Genomic DNA, 9,523 nt, shown 5'->3' on the forward strand with positions numbered 1-9,523 from the left:
TAGTCCATTTAGGCCCTATCGATCTTGGGCCACCCTCGCGTTAGGCCCAGATTGGCCCAATGCTTTGAGAATAAAAAAATGATTTTGACTTTTAAAACTTTACATCTAATTGTGTTAATTTCATTGTTTAAGGGGTTTGAGTAACCAAATCTAAGCCTATTGGTCTCCCTTGTTTCGAATGAAAAACGAGATAGTGAAAATTACAAATGAAAAAAATAAGAGAAGTATTTAATGAAATTTTAAATTAAAGGAATTTAGCTATATTTAAATAAAATCTTGAGAAAGATAAACCAAAATTATATGTTGAACAACATATAAGGAAAAATAATTTAAAATAATATTTCAAAGAGACGGCTCTTTAATTTTGTTTCATTCTTTTGTGAGATATGTGCTTTTACAATTATCATATTTTTCTCGATCCATGCACTCTTCTTTTATACATAATTGAAGCTTATATTATAAGTATAAGTTTAAAGAAAAAGCTTAAAAGGTATGATTCAAGTTCGGGTTAGGCTCCGATTAAGAGGATGTTTAGTAAATTAACTTAATTTAAGTTATTAAATAAATTAAATATATATATTTTTAAATAATTTAATATCACAACTTAAAATTAAAAATGATTTCAAATATTAAGTTACAACAGTTAACTTATTCTTATTTAAATATAAAATTATGTTTATAAAAAAGAATTTAAGATTGATATAAATTAATTTACTAAGTCATTAAATTAAGTTAGTGTAAGTCATTAAATTGATTTATTAAACACTTTATAAGTTGACTTGGACTTCTAATTCTAATAATTTAACAAATATGATAGCCTTTGGTGTTAAGTATTTCCCTTTGTTTGGAAATTCAGAATAGATAGAATCTTTTACAAAACGTATTTTTCAAACTTCAATCAATGTTTAGACCCATGGTTGGCTTGAGTTTAAAAGAACCAGTTCAGGGCTATGTAGGGTTGTAAAAATATTTGCTTCATTCGGTTTTTTGAAGAAAAAATTAAGCGACTTAATATGGTCAAAACCATATCAATCCTTTAATGATCACAACCACTCCAAATTTGGTTGGGGAAATTGTGCTTTAAACCCAATTGGACCAAAAAAATTGGCATTTAAAGTCCATAAAACCTGTTTATTTAAGTTTAAAACCGATGGAAAATATGGAAATTGAGATGAAGAATATAGAACTTAAATATTTCGCGAAATGCCCTTTATCGATTGTGAAAAATTAAAGCACAAAATCCAAGTTGAAAATCATATCATAAACTTTTTTTTAAGAAAAAAAGAAAATAAAAATAGAACTCTGTAAAATAAAATTTTAAAAACGGTTTTTTTTAATAAAAGTAGAAAAAAACATTTTTAGACTAAAATTAAAAAGAAAAAAATATATTTTTTTAATAAAATCGAATTTCCATTTTTAATAAATTGAGTTTTTCTTTTAATAAATTGTTTTTTAAAAAATAAATCTTTTTTTTTTAGAATTTGAAATCACATTTTTTTAAAATAAATTTGAACTTTTTTTCTCTTAATTTTTTATAACTAATTTAAAATATTTTTTAGGATAGAACGGGGACAATTTTTTTAGAAAAATAAATTGTAATGATTTTCTAAATAAATTTGAGAGTTTTTTTTTATATTTATAAATATTTTCTAATTCAAATAGAAATTGGTTTTTGTCAACAAAAAAATATTAAAAGATATTTTGTAAGTAACATTTTCTTCTATTTAATCAAATAAAAAAATTGGAGATTTTTTTCAAGTTATTGCCACGTATGCAACTAGTTAGCTTTTTAAAAAATCTTATGTGTCATCTTCATGGTATTTTTGTTTTCATATCATTCATATCAATTAAGCTACTTGCATGGACTGAAGGTCAATTTCAAGGCCTAATCAAGTCCAAAGTACAATTCTCCCATTTGTTTAACATCAGCTTGGTTATGATGATTTAATGTAAGTTAATTTAGATTTCAAGTTAGTTTTTAAAACAATTTAAACTCAAAGTTTAAAATATATTAAAACATTTAAGTTTAAATTATAGTGAATGTATTTAAATATTTATTTGATCAATGATAATGAATTACTTAGATAAAATCTCTAAAATATATATAGCAATAAATATAAAAAGTAAAATATATATATAGTAATAAATATGAAAAATGTTCACACATTCGTGTATTTATGAATGAGAATGAGGTTGGTTTTTCAAGTACCTAGCTCACCCGTCCCTAGTGGGATGATTTTGAAATTTAAATAAATATGTTATTGGTAGGTTTGGGTATTGCCTTGTTCAACTCCACACGACTAAATATAAAATTAATTTAATTTAAATTTTATTTTCCTATTTTTTTAATACATATGAATAAAAAATTACTTTTCAATAGAATAATTTATAAAAATTATAATTATTTTAATGCAATTAAAAATTTTAAAAAATAAAAAATTAAATAGATGAGTGTGAGAAATTTGCATACCACCTTACCCCGTCACACAATGTTTAATTTTTTTTTTTAATGAAACGAGGATAAAAATTATTTCAAATAAACGAGATTGAGATGGGGTGACCTGTCTTAAAGCCACTCGTCATCTATCTCAAATAAAAGTGACATGGTTGGGATAAAATGACTTGTCTCAAGCCCATTCATATATATAATAAAATAAATTAAAAATTAGAAGAAAAAAAGAAAAGGAAAAGGGAAAAGACGAGGGAAGTGGCTTGAGAAGGGTAGGAAGAGACAAAGGAAACCAACGTTGTTAGCTACCTAAATGGCTTTTGCCTAATCAATTTGTTTTCTCGAGGAGTAGGAATCTTGACACCGAACTCCCCATTTTTTCTTTACCTGAGAAAAAGGCAATGAACGATTCGAATTCGGGATACTTACAAGGGATTCGCTGTTGACTAAATCTTTAGTTCAATGTTTCCATTCCATTACTTTCAATTTTATTCCCTCAAAAATCTTGGACCTAAGCCTAACTCTCATACCCCATTCCCTTATCCGGATTGCCAAATTCTCGCACCATTTTCTTCATCAATTTTTGTTTTTAATATGACTTGTTATATTAATACAACATTACAACTCCCTGCTTCTCAAGTTTGTTAGTAGCTTCTTGAGTGACGTAAACACCAACCTAAAAAAATAAATAAATACGAAAATGTCACATTGCTGCTTAAATTTTCTTGAATTTAATTTGGACCAAATTAAATATTTATATCATAACCATTGTAGTTATTAAGTAATAAAACCATAATGCATACTTAATACTTGTTTGGATTTTGTTTAAAATAATTAAATAATAATAATAATAGAATTTGATAACGTTAAATAAAATGTATACGTTTACCTTATCTCCTAAAAAAATATTTTTATAAATTTTTTTTTATACCTTAATCTTTTCAAACGATTTTCAAAATTATTATGTTTCTCTCCTTGACAGCATCCATTAATTCAAAACATAATTTAAAAGTCATATTTCGATTTCAACGAGGTGCTCTTGATGACCAATAAATGACAAATGTGTTTTCTTACAAGTGTTTTTTCTCATCTGGATCCTATATACAATAGGAACTTAATGAGTTGATATACCTACATGTTTTGCTTTTATTGCTATATCAAGAGTTACTTCACATATTACTTGATATAAAACATATAGTGGATTTGTTTCTATTTTTGTTAAATCTTTTTCAAGATGATACTGAAAAGAAAGTATACAAAAAAAAAGAAAATATTTTTTTTTATTATATTAGTATTAGCTAGTAATCCCGATTCAATGAACTATTGACGTCAGTCCTATATTTTGTTTTTATGGATTGAGCGGTCTCAAGGAAAGAGGATTGTACCATGAGAGAAGCAAGGAAGTCAACCTCTCTTAAATTGTTTTTAATTTTATAAGAGTTACTATCATTTTTTGTTTTTTAAAAATAAAAAATATATTTAAATAATACCATAATTTTTTATTTTATAAATTTAGGGTTTAGGTGTATATCATCTCATGTCACAAAATATTTAAAATAAAAAACGGAGCTATTCCTAAAAGAATAAAAAATAATAATAATTTTTTCTAAATTACAAAATCAAAATTTCGAGTGAAAATAGGTTTTGTTGAGAATTTATTTTTGAAAAAAAAAGGTAAATTTAAAATATGAAAAGTGTTTTAAAAACTTAAAACCCTTTATACTATATATATAAAAGTGCATGTACATCCACAATGATAAGACAAGATGAGAAGATTTGTTTTTCAAATGTCAAAATTTTAATATAATTTTATTTTTATGGCTGATAATGATTGAGATTTAAGAATTATTATTGGCAGCTTCGGAAAAGCAGTGTGCTTAGGGCATTGGGATGGGCCCGAGGGGGTTGGGGAGAGGGTGGGGAGGGTGGTGGGAGAGTCAACTTGGTTGGCCACACCCACATATCAACCAATGTAAGTAATGCTCCACCGGAAGGCTTGTGTGGAAGATGTGACCCACAGGGCCAGCATTTCCTTTAACGTCACGCAAAAATATCCTCTATTTCCAAGGATAATTCAGTATTTTAATGCGATAGATTTGGGAAATTGTGGGATCCTGCAGCTTCATCTGGGCCGCAACGTTTGGTCCCCATTCTTGGTGGCATGATCCATTTTCAAAGTTTAGGACTTCTTTTGGTTGGATTTGGCCTCATTCGAGTCACCCTGAAAATGAAGTAAACTTTATTTTATACTCTAATAGTGTCGTGTGGGTGTATGGAAAAGAAAATAAAATGTCCAAAAAATAAATAAAATTATATAATATTTCAAATTTATTTCTTGGATCCATTATTGGGACAGGAGAGCCACACAAATCATTTCAACATTAATTCAAAAAGTGGAACGTGATCATCGTGTAAACAGTTTTGTTATGAAAAAAATTACGAAAAAAATATGAATGAAAGAAAATAAAAGAAAAATACAAAAAAATAAATTTAAAGTTAATAGATAATTTTTATATATTAATTCAAACATATTTTTATGACCTTTGCAAGAATTAAATAATTTTAAAATATACAAAATTTTAACTAATTTTAATCATATTTAAATTTATTTATTATTTTTATAATAAGGCCAAATACGAAGAAATGATTTTTTTTCCTTCTATTTTCCTAAAACCAAACATGATACAAAAATATTTATTTTATTAATAGCTTAATTCCATTCTTAGCATTCTTAACCCATAAATTTGCGTTTAAAATAAGGGATTGATTAAAAGACCATTGAAAACCCAAAAAATCTTGCCCTTTATAATTTTTTGGTTTTATTTTGATAAAAATATCTTTATTATTATTATTATTTTTTAAAAATCATTTATTTTAAAAATATTAAAAATACTTGAAATAATTAAGGACTTTTATGTCAAAATGAATTTTTCTCCCGATAAAAACATAAAATGGGATAAATTAAAAAATATGAAGAGTATCTAGTCCTTTTAACTAATTATTTCTTAAAAAATTCATATTTTAGTAGGGTAGTCCATTTTCCAACATTCAAACTTGGGATGACCAAAATAAATTTGTCCCATGATTTTCTTGGGACTAAAACTAACAATAAATATAATATAATATATGACCCATGTGGACTTTCATACCATATGGACCATGGATTAGAGACACTTGTCATATAAAAGTACAAAAATCATGAGACGGTCCAAATAAAATAAAGCTTAAACATCAAATCTGAAACATTTTAGATCAAAGTATGATTAAAGATGAGAATATTGTTTGAATAAAGTATATATGTACATTTGTATCTTGCAAAATTAGTTAAATGTATTTGTCACAACCGCCTAAATTTGGGAATTGAAGAAAAGTATATGCTTTGGACAATATGGGCGACTGCGATGGTCTCTTGGCAGCCTCCGTTGAAAACTACCTCAACTTCATGACTTGGCTCCTATCTTTTGAGATGCTTTTAATTTAATTTAAAAGTATTTTAAAAATAATATTTTTAAAAACAGGATGAAATAAGACAACGGTTTGTACTTTTAACTGATTAAATAATAAAATAAAACTTATTGTTTATTTAGAATATTTAATAAAACAATTTTTTATAACCTTTTTGAAAAAAAGTTGGATGATATTTTTAAATATTTTTTTAAGAATAAATTTTGTCTTAGTGTTTTATTTTTAATTATTTTTTATATCTGATATGTTAGTTTTAAAAATAATTCCTAAAAAGTATTAGAAACCAATACAAAATAATTAAAATATTTTTTAAAAAACATCTTGTTTTATGTTTTTAAGAATATAAAATCATTTTTTAATTTCTTATTAATTAATATATTTTTCTATTTTTTATGTTCTTAAAAAAAGTTCTCAAAATTAAAAATATAAACTATGTTTAGTAATTGTGATTGAGAATTTTAAATATTTCTAATATTTTTAAATATATCTTTTTATATGATACTTTATTTTTAATCATTTTATATATTTGTATAATTATTTTTTAAAATATTTTTTATAAAATAAATGAAAAATAATTAAAATATGTTATCTAAAAACATTATATTTTCTGTTTTTAAGAATAAAAAATAGAAAATAGTAAATAGTTTCTTTGATATCATGAGAGAATAACGTGGAAAAGAAAAAAAAATGGAATAAATGAAATGAAAAATAAGATGTAAATTAATTTTTTTTTTTTTTAAAGAAAGAGTTTAAAATGTAGATATTTTTAATTTATTTATTTTAATGAAAATAAGATATATATGAATAACACGTAAAGATGAGCGGCAAAAGAAAAGTCCAACATTTCAGCCCAGCTCAGCGAGGTATGTGACTGGTGAAGAATTATGAAGAAGTAATTGTCAGAGATTTCATGGCATTTTGGGAGGGGTTTGACCCTCAAAAAGTTAATGCCAGGAGGAACGAACAATTGGAATCTTGAAAATGGAAACCGCCTCCACCCCTCATATCTGTCAGATTTCCATTTGTTCAGTGCCGTTTGGCACACTTCTTTCCCTTTCTCATACAACATTCCCGCATCCCAAACAACCAAGTCTTCACTTCTCCTTTTCATTATAATTACCATCTTTATTTTTTAATTGTTTTTTCTCTCTTTTTTCTGGGTAAATGTCGGCAACATGGGAATTAAATGAAACCCAATTGGGGTCTCAAATTTCGGCTAGCTGCAGTCCCACAAAGCCAAAAGTGCACGTTTTTTTTTTGGTTGATCAATTGTCTTCTCTTTCTCATGCTCCATTTTCTCCATGATCTCCATTTCTTTTCTCAGTCTTGAGTTATAATAATCCCTGTGGGGGATGAATGTTGGTGGCTTTAGGCCTAAAAGTGAGTCTACAGTGATCATTCATGGAGGATCTGGACAAGTACACAAAATGCGGGCGTCTAAAGTATATGGTAAAAGAGTTAATTAAAGTATCGCTAAAATCTTAGCAATTTCTACATTTTGCGGAGTACATCATAAGGGAATGATACAAAACAAAACTGAATCAATGGACAAAAACATGGAGAGGCCAACAGCAGCGCTAGCATCTTCAAACATACAGCAACCATGGTTGAATGCTCAAATAAATAAAGTCGAGTCATTCTTTCTCCGGGAAAATAAGATCAGAGAGAAGAGAAAATGGTAAGTGATCGTCAGTGGTGATTGCCAGTGATATACTTGTGTCCCTCGCCGGGACTGGGGCCCGAGTCCTTCATCAGCACTTTTAGTTTTCCAAGCCGTATAAGGCTGTGTCCTCCGCCACGCGAGCTCGGTCCGGAATGCTTGATGGCCCCAATAGAAAACCCTTCAAAACGACCGTTGGAATCTCCATAATTAATAGGGGTCATGTGCAGCGGCCGCGCTTCTATTACAGAAGGGAATGTCATGGAACTCCAAAGGAGAGGTAGAAGAAGAAGAAAGGAAGTGAGGAAGAGGAGTGGTCTAGCCATGAGATGTGTGGGGGAGGACGGGAGGTGGGTCTTTCGCGTGGGGTTAGGGAGGAGCAGTAAGATGGGGTATAATATATAGTGTTGGGGGGAGGGTGGCATTTTGACTGGGCTCACTACTATTCAAAGGCATGTGAGATATATGCATCGGGGAGGAGGTGCCGCCACCTTTGGGCAACCAACGTGGAGGGTAAGGCCCAATATTGTGTTCCATGTTTCTCAATCAAATTCCTGCTCTCACGTGACTACATAAATTCATTTTGGAAAAGTCATTGAAAGATGACGTTTAATAATATAATGTGTGGGCACCGGTTTTCTTTGCCCAAAAGTTTCTTGTACATGTGCCGAGAAAATGAATGAAAATGTTTGGTTACACTGCAAAAGGTTCTCGTGTTGGAGAATTTAAGGCTGCGTTTCAATCATGGAAAAAGATTCCGACAGGATTTTCAAGTTTTAAGTGAAACAAAAATAAGCAAAGTACCAAATGAATCTGAACAAAATCAGAGCAAACTTAAAAATCTCGAATAAATATTGAAACAAATAAGTACAATGAATATTGAAATATACTTGAACTTTTAGAATAAGATCTTAAACACAACGTGTCAGATTGGGTCGGATTAAGGGAACTCTCTAGCGGGGTGAATAGGGAGTCCAAATAAGGTATCTCTATATTTTAAATTTTATTTAGATTTTGACAATTCCAATTAATAATGAGTAATAGTTAATCAATTTCATATAAAAACATTGTATATGACGTGAAAAAACATTTATAGAGTTCTCCAAAAACTCCCTAGTGTGAAAAACTATTAATTGAATGTGAAAAAACAAAACGGAGTAGGTGAATGTCTAGAGGGGGGAAAGAGTGTAATTTTAAAATTTAAAAACAATTAATACCTTTACCCTAGCCAAGCAACCAATTATGGAATTGATTTAGCCCATTTTAAATTAATTTAAGCTAGTAAGATAATTTGAATAATCAATGCAACAAAACAACCAAAAAGGGACATAAGGATTTTTTATGTGGAAAATCCTCACACTAATTGTGGAAATAAAAAACCATGGGTCTAATACCTTTAATCTAAAATCCATTATATGAGATCAAGTCATATAAAATTATCTGACAACTTACTCTTAAGATTTATTCTTCAGAACCTATAACTTGATTCATGTTTGTAACGCAACAATTTCCAATTACTCCAATGAATTTTTCTCAACCTCGTTGAAGAGATGTAAGTCTTTTAACAATCTAAGATTCAAATGTTGAATCTTTCTTGAGAGATTAGGAACGTTAGGGCAAGTTAGGTTGAATCTTTCTAATTGTCCAATCTTAAATGGGTTAAAAAAGGGTTTACATAGGCCTATAGGATTAGGAGATCGATTTTTAGAATTTTCCAAAAAAGAATACTTGTGAATTTCCAAAAAATAAATTTGTCATATTCTAGTAGGTTTGAAACGACCACTCGAGTGCACTTACCCACCGCCCGAGCACCTTGGGCGTTTGAGCATTGAATAAACTCTTAGGTAGTTTTAGCACTATTTCAATCACTCGAGTGTCCCATGTTTTTCCAAAACATTAATTTAAATAATTTTAGTTTATAGAAAATAATTGATCTACTTTAACCTTTT

Source organism: Vitis riparia, chromosome 3 (assembly GCF_004353265.1).
Source record: "Vitis riparia cultivar Riparia Gloire de Montpellier isolate 1030 chromosome 3, EGFV_Vit.rip_1.0, whole genome shotgun sequence".
Taxonomy (NCBI): Eukaryota; Viridiplantae; Streptophyta; class Magnoliopsida; order Vitales; family Vitaceae; genus Vitis; species Vitis riparia.